Source organism: Theropithecus gelada, chromosome 15 (genome assembly GCF_003255815.1).
Source record: "Theropithecus gelada isolate Dixy chromosome 15, Tgel_1.0, whole genome shotgun sequence".
Lineage (NCBI taxonomy): Eukaryota > Metazoa > Chordata > Mammalia > Primates > Cercopithecidae > Theropithecus > Theropithecus gelada.
Genome location: NC_037683.1, coordinates 12,250,650 through 12,261,790, shown reverse-complemented (window position 1 = coordinate 12,261,790; position 11,141 = coordinate 12,250,650).

The window sequence follows — 11,141 nt, the reverse complement described above, 5'->3', positions numbered from 1 at the left end:
AGCATTCTCCACCTTTGGTGGGAAAGACCACGAAGTTACATGGCAAAGGGCACACATGCAGGGGGACTGAAGAATCAGGGCCAGTGAAGCACAGTTTTTTGTTTCGAGACAGAGTTTTGCTCTGTCGCCCAGGCTGGAGTGCAATGGCACGATCTCGGCTCACTGCAACCTCCGCCTCCCAGGTTCAAGCAATTCTCCTGCCTCAGCCTCCTGAGTAGCTGGGACTACAGGTGCACACCACCACAGCTAATTTGTATTTTTAATAGAGACGAGGTTTCGCCATGTTGACCAGGCTGGTCTCGAACTCCTGACCTCAAGTGATCTGCCCTCCTCGGCCTCCCAAAGTGCTGGGATTACACGTGTGAGCCACCACACCCAGCTAGGGCACTGTTTTATTTCTTCTTAGTAATGGATGGTGTCCAGAGAAAAAATGATTGATGTTTGAGAAGCCACCTTCCCCTTCCACACCTTTGCTTTGGTAAAGGAGGAGTCTTGCTTGCTGGTTCAGTTCCTGGCCACCCTTCTCTTGTGGGGATTCTGGGTGAATGGCGAATCTCACGTAAACAAGCTAGAGGGTCTAGGTTAATCGATATAAAAAAGACTTGAGAGTAAGGGCAGGTTAGGGAGAGAAAAGCTGCTTGGGCAAGGAGAAAGAATGCTGCCTGGCTTCCAGCAGCAACATGGGCCTTATTCCAGCCCTTCCTAAGGCCTTGTCAAATTCCCAGCATTAGTTCCTTTCAATAAGCCATCAGAGGAGACTAGCCTGGGAGTGATGAGACTTGGCATACATTTTTTAAAAAATTATCTGGCTAAGAATAGCTGAGAGGTTCTCAAGGGCAACAGGTAGCAGCGGTCAGGCCATCCTTATCACAACGCTCTAGTAATTAAAACAGTGTGGTTTTAGCACAAGAACAGACACAAAGACCAACAGAGGGGAAGGTAGAAGCCAGAAGCAGACCCTCAAACACACAGGCACATGATCCATGACCGAGGTGGCCCACAGAGCAGTGGGGGACAGAGAGAGTCTTCGATAAGTAATTTTGGGACAAAATTGAGTACCCATGTGGAAAACATGAAATGAACCTGCACCTCCGCCATATGCAGCAACACTCACTCCCTGCAGGCGTCCCGGAGGGTCTGGAACCAAGAACTGGAGAGCTATCGGAACTGTGGCAGCTCCTCTGTCCCCAGCCCACTTTTCCTCCTCCCCTCCTGATGTTTACAGAGCTCATTGTAGACACTGGGCACTGTGCTAAGGGCTTCTTTGCATTGTCATTGAGTCTCCACAACATTCCTCTGAGGCCAGTATGATGACCCCATTTTACAGCTGAGGAAACTGAGGCTCAGAGATTCAGTCATTTTCCCAAGGGTATATAAATTACAGGATGTGGGGTTGGGATTTGATCCCAAACAGGCCAGTTCCAGAGCCTACTGTGTTACAGCACCTGATATGGTTTGGCTGTGTCCCCACCCAAATCTCAACTTGAATTGTACCTCCCAGAATTCCCACACGTTTTGGGAGGGACCCAGGGGGAGGTAATTGACTCATGCAGGCTGGTCTTTCCCGTGCTAGTCTCGTGATTGTGAATAAGTCTCATGAGATCTGATGTGTTTTATCAGGGCTTTCCGCTTTTATTTCTTCCTCGTTTTCTCTTGCCGCCACCATGTAAGAAGTGCCTTTCGCCTCCCACAGTGATTCTGAGGTCTCCCCAGCCATGTGGAACTGTAAGTCCAATTAAACTTCTTTTTCCTCCCCGTCTTGGGTATGTCTTTATCAGCAGTGTGAAAATGGACTAATACAGCACCCCTTCTGGAAACAGAAGTTCAATGTGATAGGGGTCTATGGTATCAGGGCGGGAGGCTTGTGGTGTGGAGGCTGGAAGGTGAAGGAGACGGGTGGGAGGAGTTCCCAGAGAGGGGGGTAGAAGCAGACCATCGAGGGCATAGAATACCAATCAGGAAGCTGCCCCTCCTTCTTCAGGTAGGAGAGAGTGGGAGGGTTGGAAAGTGAGAGAGTCACACTGGCTCCTCCACTGCAATTCCCCTCATCACCACTTAGACTATCCCAGCACCCCAAGCCAGCAGTTCTGCAAGAAGGCTGTTCAGACACAGGCCACTCCCTGCCAGCCTTCATCCTTGTCTCTTAGGCCTTAGAAGTGGCCCAGTTACATCTTCCCCTCTGTAATGCCAGAATCTGGCCTCACCGAATGCCGCATCAGGGTGAAGTGGAGAACCGGGAGGTAAGCTAGCCAAAGCAGTTAGAATGTTCCAGTTGGGAAAAAAAAAAAAAAAAAAAAAGCAGAAACCTACTTGGATTGGCTAATGCCCTAAAGTGAGAATTTGATGTTTCTAACACTGAAAATTAGAAATGCCACCAGGGCCTAGGAGGACCTGGGATCAGGAATTAAAGATCCCATGGTAAATGAGAGGCTCCTGTTCTTCATCCTAAGCCCCTCTTCTTTCTTTTTCTGTTTTAATTTTAATTTCTTTCTTTTCTTTTTTTTTTTTTTTTTTTTGAGACAGGGTCTCACTCTGTTACCCAGGCTGGAGTGCAGTGGCACAATCTGAGCTCACGGCAACCTCTGCCTCCCAGGTTCAAATGATTCTCCTGCCTTAGCCTCCCTGCCTCCCAGGTTCAAATGATTCTCCTGCCTTAGCCTCCCTGCCTCCCAGGTTCAAATGATTCTCCTGCCTCAGCCTCCCGAGTAGCTGGGATTGCAGGTGCCCACCACCATGCCCAGCTAATTTTTGTAATTTTAATAGAGATGGGGTTTCGCCATGTTGGTTAGGCTGGTCTCGAACTCCTGACCTCGAGTGATCTGACTGCCTTGACCTCCCAAAGTGCTGGGATTACAGGAGTGAGCCACCACACCTGGCCCTTCTTTCTTTCTTAATCAGGGTTCATGTGGTCAATCCTCTCTGACGCTCCTGCAGTCCTCTGCCTCTCCAGCCACCTATGTGCAGATGAGCCTCACATCTCTGGTTCTAGCCTGGTCTGCTCCGGAATCTCACACAAAAACACCTCCTGAACATGGCCATTGGGATATTCCACTAGCTCCTCAAACTTAGCATGTCCCAAACTCAACTCAGCCCCCTCCCCTGAACCTGGTCTTCTTATCCTATGTTCCCCTGCTGTGGGTATATGATAGTGCCACTATGATAGTTGACCCAGTTACCAATGCCAAAAATCAGGGTGTTGCCCTGGACAACTTCCCCTCACTCGCACATTCACTATTCAGCAAGACCAGTTAGTTCTTTCTCTTAAATGGCCTTCAAATCTGCCCTTTCCTCTAAGTCTCCACAGCCACCACCTTAAACATCTTTCACATGGACAACTGCTGTAGCTTCCTTACAGATCTCTCCCACTTCAGTCTTAAAATACAAAGTAGGTGTGTCACTCCTCTATTTAAAACCCTTCTGTTACTAGGATAAAGATAGATAATGGTTCAATGGGATAGAATTGAGATTCCCGAAATAAGCCCATATATTTACAGTCAATAGATTGTCAACAGGGGTACCACAACGATTCAATGGGAGAAAGTTTAAATTTTTCAACAAACGGTGCTGGGACAACTGTGTATCCACGTGCAAAAGAATGAAGTTAGACCCCTACCTCACACTGTAAACAAAAATTTACTCAAAATTGATCAAAGATCTAAATGTAAGGACTAAAACTATACAACTTTTAGGGGGAAAATGTAGATATAAAATCTTTGTGACTCTGGATTAGGTAATAGCTTCTCATATATAACATCAAAGCACAACCAGCCCAAGGAAAAATGGATAAAGCGGACTTCATCAAAACTTAAAATTTGTGCTTCAAAGGACAGTATTGAGAAAGTGAAAATGTCTGCACATCATATATATGAGTCTAGTATCCAGAATATGTAAAGAAATATTACGATTCAACAATACAAGACACAAATGAACTAATTTTTTTTTTTTTTTGAGACAGAGTCTTGCTAGTCGCCCAGGCTGGGGTGCAGTGGTGCGATCTCAGCTCACTGCAAGCTTCACCTCCCGGGTTCATGCCATTCTCCTGCCTCAGCCTCCTGAGTAGCTGGGACTACAGGTGCCTGCTACCACGCCCGGCTAATTTTTTGTATTTTTAGTAGAGATGGGGTTTCACCATGTTAGCCAACATGGTCTTGATCTCCTGACCTTGTGTCTGCCCGCCTCAGCCTCCCAAAGGGCTGGGATTACAGGTGTGAGCCACTGGGCCCGGCCCACTTGGGGCATCCTTTTCTAATACAGGTGCTCATAGGCAGTCCTGGGGCTGACTATACTCCTTTTGTTTCAAGGGATGGAGGTACCTGGGCACCAGGCTATTTCCCTTTCTAGATTGTGGGCCCCATCTGTCAAGAACCATGTCAGAACAGCTCAATGTGGGGTTCCCAGCATTTAGCCTAGGGGCTGGTGCACAGCAGACACTTGACGTCCATAAAACAAAGGAATGAGTGAATGTCTGGAGGATGAGAGAGCAGTGGCAGGAAAGAGGACAGGAAGATGGGTGGGCTGGGGGCTTCAGGAACTGGGCTGGAGGCAGAAAGACGAGACAGTACAGCGAGGTAGCTCAGACTGTGGATTCAGGAGCCAGACCCTCATCGCCATCACTTACCAGCTGTGTGACCTTCAGGAAGTTACTTCACCTCTCTGTGCCTCAATTTGTTGATCTGTAAAAAGAGAGCTAAGAATAGCACCTCCCTCGAGGGATTGTAAGAGAATTCACTGGGCTAATATTTGCAAAAGGCATAGATAGCAGTACACAAGTGTTCATTAAACAAAGAAATACATACATGCATGCATACATACATACACAAACAAACAAATGAATAAGTACAATAAAGTAAAGATGAATAGCTTTGTTTCTCTTTCAAAGCCAGGACAAAATGCAGCAGAAGGTGGTACTGGGGTTCCCTATTCAAGTGGTGGGAAGGCAGTGTAGCGCTTTGACTCTGAAAGTACATAGGTTTAAGGGCATCAAGACAAATGCCCCAGCTGTCAAGAACCTCTAGACGAGAGGGTATTACATTAGCATACTGTTAGTTAAGGAGTTATAGCTCTTTGGATACCAGCTTCTGCACAATAAAATAATTTTTAAAACCCCGATTAAAACATAATGCTGTGTTTAGTTACTGCCACAAAATGTTTTGTTTGCAAATTACAGCCTAGCAGATTTAATTTACTTTCTGCTGACACCCGTATTAGACATGATGGACCAGACAAGCACAGCGAGGCTGCAGGCTGCGGAGCAGCGTTGCAGGAACTGGAGCTTGCGGCTCCGCCATGGAGCACCTGTGGAGGAGGCGGCATGGCCAGGCCTCTCCTGAGGGTCTCACTGATGGCCTGTCACTATGGTCCTTCCCATAGGCTCTCTGCACCATAGACGGTTTGGGGCTTGGCAGGACACTGTACGCTGAGAACAGAGACTGAAAAGGTGATCCAGGGCCAAGTTCAGCCACCTCATTGTTTGCCTGGCTCACACCAAGATTTCGAAAAATTTGAGCCAAACTTTTTTTTTTTTTTTTTTTTTTTTTTTAGTGCAGTGGCACAATCTCGGCTCACTGCAATCTCTGCCTCCCCGGTTCAAGTGATTCTCTTGCCTCAGCCTTCCAAGTAGCTGGCATTATAGGCATGTGCCACCATGCCCAGCTAATTTTTGTATTTTTAGTAGAAACGAGGTTTCACCATGTTGGCCAGGCTGGACTCAAACTTCTGACCTCAGGTGATCCGCCCACCTCGGCCTCTCAAAGTGCTGGAATTACATGCGTGAGCCACCATGCCCAGCCTGAGCCAACATTTAAAAATCAGGAGGTACAGGCTGGGCATGGTGGTGTGTGCCTGTAATCACAGCTACTCGGGAAGCTGAGGCAGGCAAATTGCTTGAGCCTAGGAGGCGGAGCTTGCGGTAAGCCGAGATTGTGCCACTGCACTCCTGTCTGGGTGAGAGAGTGAGATCCTGCCTCAAAAAGAAAAAAAAAAAAAATCAAGAGGTACTACTTTAAAAGTCTTGATGTTTTGCTACTCTTGAAAAAATGGGAAGAACAGGCAACACTGGGCTGTCATTGTCATGGCAACAAAAGGCTGGAGTATGAGTGGTCACGTGCCTTCTGTTTGTCACACTCTCTACCCTTCCCTACCGCCTCCCTCACATTCAGGAATCTGAGACGCACTGAAGTCCTATTTGCTGGTGCATGTGAGCTGTTGTTTTTCCTTTGGGTGGAGAAGTGTTTCCAGACTCCATAGATATCATTCCAGTACCAGCAGGAAACAGATGACACACTCAAGCTGAGTAATTGAGGACAGTTTAGCAATGAGGTTATTTACACCGTATGAACAGGGATTAAGAAAAGCAACACGGAAGGCATGATTTAGTACCCTGCGGCTAGGAACACTGGGGACTGTTACCACCCTAAATTTGAAGGGGTGCAGAGAGGGGACCTGGAGAGAGAGAGAGCTACTGACAGAACTGAGGCTGGGTCAAGGGCTGTGGCCAGCCCATAGGGACTTCACGGGAAGGGAGCCTGGAAAATAATTTTTTAAATGTACTCCTCCTTCCCTTCAATCTCCTGTGGGGATCCCTGGGGCCACACCAGCTGGAAGTTAGCAGACACAAGAGTCCATATGAATTAGCCCCCCAGACACAGACTTGGGGTGGGAAGGCAGAGAGGATCTGAGGGAAGAGCCAAATGGAAGACAGCTAGCCTGTCACATGTCCTTCAGAAGTGGCAGGATGGCTAGGCATGGTGGCTCACACCTGTAATCCCAGCACTTTGGGAGGCCAAGGTGGGTGGATCACTTGAGGTCAGGAGTTTAAGACCAGTCTGGCCAACATGGTGAAACCCTATCTCTACTAAAAATTATCCAGGCATGGTGAAGCAGCCTACTCAAGAGGCTGAAGCAGGATAATCACTGTAACCTGGGAGGAGGAGGTTGCAGTGAGCTGAGATTGCACCACTACACTCCAGCCTGGACAATGGAGTAAGACACCGTCTCAAAAAAAAAAAATGGCAGGACCAAAAAAATCCATATAGAGGAGTCAATGTCTAAGGACAAATGAGAGTGCATAGCTTTGCGTGGATGTTAAGAATATGCATCCTGGCTGGCAGAGTGGCTCACACCTGTAATCCCAGCACTGTGGGAGGCTGAGGCGGGCAGATAACGAGGTCAGGAGATCGAGACCATTCTGGCTAATATAGTGAAACCCCGTCTCTACTAAAAATACAAAAAATTAGCCAGGTGTGGTGGCAGGCGCCTGTAGTCCCAGCTACTCGGGAGGCTGAGGCAGAAGAATCGCCTGAACCTGGGAGGCAGAGGTTGCAGGGGGCTGGGATCACACCCCTGTACTCCAGCCTGGGCAACAGAGCAAGACTCTGTCTCGAAAAAAAAAAAAAGAATATGCATCCTTATACAGTTAATATGCAAATGTCTACTATTCTCATTTGCATCACTGACTTTGCCTCCTGCGTAAGCTTGCCTCCCGTTGACCCCTCATGCCCCCTCTCGTCCCACCACACCGTGTTTTTGTGCTGTTTCCTCTTTGGGAAATGGATGGGACTTTCTATCCCCAAATGGAAATAGCATTAGAGAATCCTACCCCTCCATCCCTCTGTATGGGGAGGCAGAGGACAGGTGACAGCTCGGACACCAGCCTCCCCTGCACTTGCCCTCATGGACAGCTTGTCCCTTGTTTCTGCTCCTGATATCAAGCAGTATCTCAGCAAGGCAGAGCATCCCTGCTCCAGGAGAAAGGCTCTCCTCCAGCCAGGAGAGAAATTCTGTTCTGGAGGCTGGGCGTGGTGGCTCACCCCCGTAATCTCAGCACTTTGGGAGGCCAAGGTGGATGGATCACTTGAGTCCAGGAGTTTGAGACCAGCCTGGGTAGCACAGGGAAACCCCATGTTTGTATTTTTGTTTCTACAAAAAACTAGCTGGGCAGGTGGTGGCACACCTAGCTACTTAAGGGGCTGAGGTGGGAGGATCACCTGAGCCAGGGAGGTCAAGGCTACAGTGAGCCATGATTGTGCCATTGCGCCCTAGCCTGGGTGACAGAATAAGACTCTGTCTTGAAAAATGAACAAAGAAGAGAAAATAGAAAAGAAGTTCAGTTCTGGGAGGGGGCAGGGAAGAGTCGGTAGCCCCATTTTGGCCCCAGGTTCTAGCTGCATTCTCCAATTTAGATCTACCAGGAATAAAGCCGAAGCCATTGTCTCTATTTGATCTCAATCCCTTATGCCCCGTATTGAGTGTTTTCCTCCCTAGCATGACACCCCATCCTGTGTTTGAGGAATTCTCCATTCTCCGAAACTTGGAGAGAGGCGGAAGCTACATCCCACTGTAGAACCCCAAAGGGCCAGTTTGTTGCTCCCTCAGCCTCCCTTGCAGCCAGACGCTGGGCCAGGCTGGGAGCAGACGCTGGGCCAGGCTCAGCCAACCAGCGGACTCTGACTCGGCAGCTAGTGGCACATGAGGGCAGCGGTGGCAGCAAGATCTGCTTCCAAAGTAGCAGGGGCAGTGCAGTGCAGGCTGGAGGGGATCGGGGATCCAGGTGGCAACAGCAACCACAGTGGCAACAGCGGCGGCCATGGTGGTGGCAGCAGTGTCCTGGCCACCCCAGTTCTGTGGCCTGATTGTGGGTGTGGCTTGGCTGCATAGTCACAGAGCTCCATTTTCCAGTCCTTTTGGGGATCAGATTCCTTTGGTGAATTCCTTTTCTACTGTAATCAGCCTGACTCCATTTCTGTTCCGTGCAGCTTAGAACGTCTACCCAGACATGTGCACGCATGCCCCAAAAGCTGGAACCCTGGAAGAAAGAGCGGATGAGTCCTCCGACCACTCCCCGGAGCAACCACCTCACAGCCTGTGGATCAGTTAAGACTGTCTTGGTGGTAAAGAAACGAAAACAAAAACAAAATCGCAAAGTGATGAGCAATGAAGGGAATGTGTTGGTTCACCTGGGTCTGGTCAGGTGAAGCTGGATCCAGATTCTCACCAAGACACTGACTTGGCCGGGCGCGGTGGCTCACGCCTATAATCTCAGCATTTTGGGAGGCCAAGACGGGTGGATCACGAGGTCAGGAGATCAAGACCATCCTGCCTAACACGGTGAAACCCTGTCTCTACAAAAAAATACAAAAATTAGCGGGGCGTGGTGGTGGGTGCCTGTAGTCCCAGCTACTAGGGAGGCTGAGGCAGGAGAATGGCGTGAACCCAGGAGGTCAAGCTTGCAGTGAGTGGAGATCGTGCCACTGCACTCCAGCCTGGGCGACAGAGCGAGACTCTGTCTCAAAAAAAAAAAAAAAAAAAAAAAGACACTGACTTTTCTCTACCTGTGTTTTATGTCTTTCTTGCTGTCAACTTCATTTCCAACCTCCTCACACAGGCTCCTGCAACTCCAGGAGAAATAAAATGGCTGCAACAGTTCCTGACCTTGCATCCTCCCACACCATCCAACAAAAGGGTGTCTCTTCCAGTAGCTCCCCACACAACTCCTGAGGTGTCCAGCTGGTCCCACAGCCTGAAGCAGAGCTGCCCAGTTGAGCCCAGCTTAAACCAGCCAGCCCTTAACTGATCTGCAGACACACGAATGAAAATAAGTAATTACTGTTGTAAGCCACTGAGCTTTGCGGTGGATTGTTTTGTAATAACAGCAGGTGGACGCAGTCATCGGTGCTGAAACTGGGAGCCTGCCATAATAAAAACCTCAAATATGAGGCATTGGGTTTGGGACCAGGCAATAAGCAACGAGGAAATATTTACAGGGGGCTGGAAAGTGGTGAGAAAACTTACAGGAAACAGGAAAAGGCAGCCTGTGTTAAGTAGTGGGAAACATTTAGTAAAACTCCTGTGTATGAAGATTTGAATGAGAAAAATGTATCTAATGAAGTTTTAGAGTTGGGAGAAGATATTTAGAGGCAAAATGTCAAAAGTAAGACTTTCTTGGCTGGCCACAGTGGCTCAGGCCTGTAATCCTGGCACTTTGGGAGGACGAGGCAGGTGGATCACCTGAGGTCAGGAGTTCGAGACCAGCCTGGCCAACACAGGGAAACCCCCATCTCTACTAAAAATATAAAAATTGGCCGGGCATGGTGGCGCAGCCTGTGGTCCCAGCTACTCAGGAGGCTGATACAGGAGAATTGCTTGAACCCGGGAAACAGAGGTTGCAGTGAGCCGAGATCATGCCACTGCATTCCAGCCTGGGCGACAGAGAGAGACTCTGTCTCAAAAAAAAAAAGTAGGACTTTCTTTACGTTAGATAAATTTGAAAAAACACTACTATAAGAAGGAGATGTGCCCAGAAAAAATAATGGCCAATTTCACAAGCAGTAATTAGAGAGAATATGGAGTCCAGAAATTGCTAGGTTGGAAAAATAAAGGTTTCTAACGTCCAGCCTCTCCAGACAGTGAAAGATTCTTATATCAAAATACAATTTGGGGACAAAAATCAAATCAAGGGCATGGATTCTTTCAGCTGACAAAAAGGCTTCTAGAAAGATGAAGAGGTATTAAGGGTATGGTCCCACAAAATTTTAACACCCCTAAAGTGCCAGTAAGTACATTGAGTCTATAGAAAGAGGCACATGTTGAGAAAGTATACCTTTTATACCTTTGTCTTATGAAGTTGACTGGAATCAAATACATAGAAAATCTATAATGTCTTTGAGGGATATGTACTAGCAAAAGTGCCATCAGTCTGGATGGAAAGAGGCAGAAATCTCCCCAACTTTCTTCCTGTTTTTTTTTTTTTTTTTTTGAGAGGGAGTCTCACTCTGTCACCTAGGCTGGAGTGCAGTTGCACAATCTCGGCTCACCACAACCTCCACCTCCCAGATTTAAGCGATTCTTTTGCCTCAGCCTCCTGCGTAGCTGGACTACAGGCGCACACCATCATGCCCGGCTAATTTTTGTATTTTTAGTAGAGACAGGGTGTCATCATATTGGCCAGGCTGGTCTCGAACTCCTGACCTCGTGATCCACTCGCCTTGGCCTCCCAAAGTGCTGGGATTACAGGCATGAGCCACCTCGTCCAGCCGAGATCTCCCCAACCCTCTCTGGGAATGTAGCAACCTGAGAAAGCTGATCAGCCACAAAAAAAAGTGCATATTTTTCAATGCTATCTTCAAGACATGCTTCAGAATTAA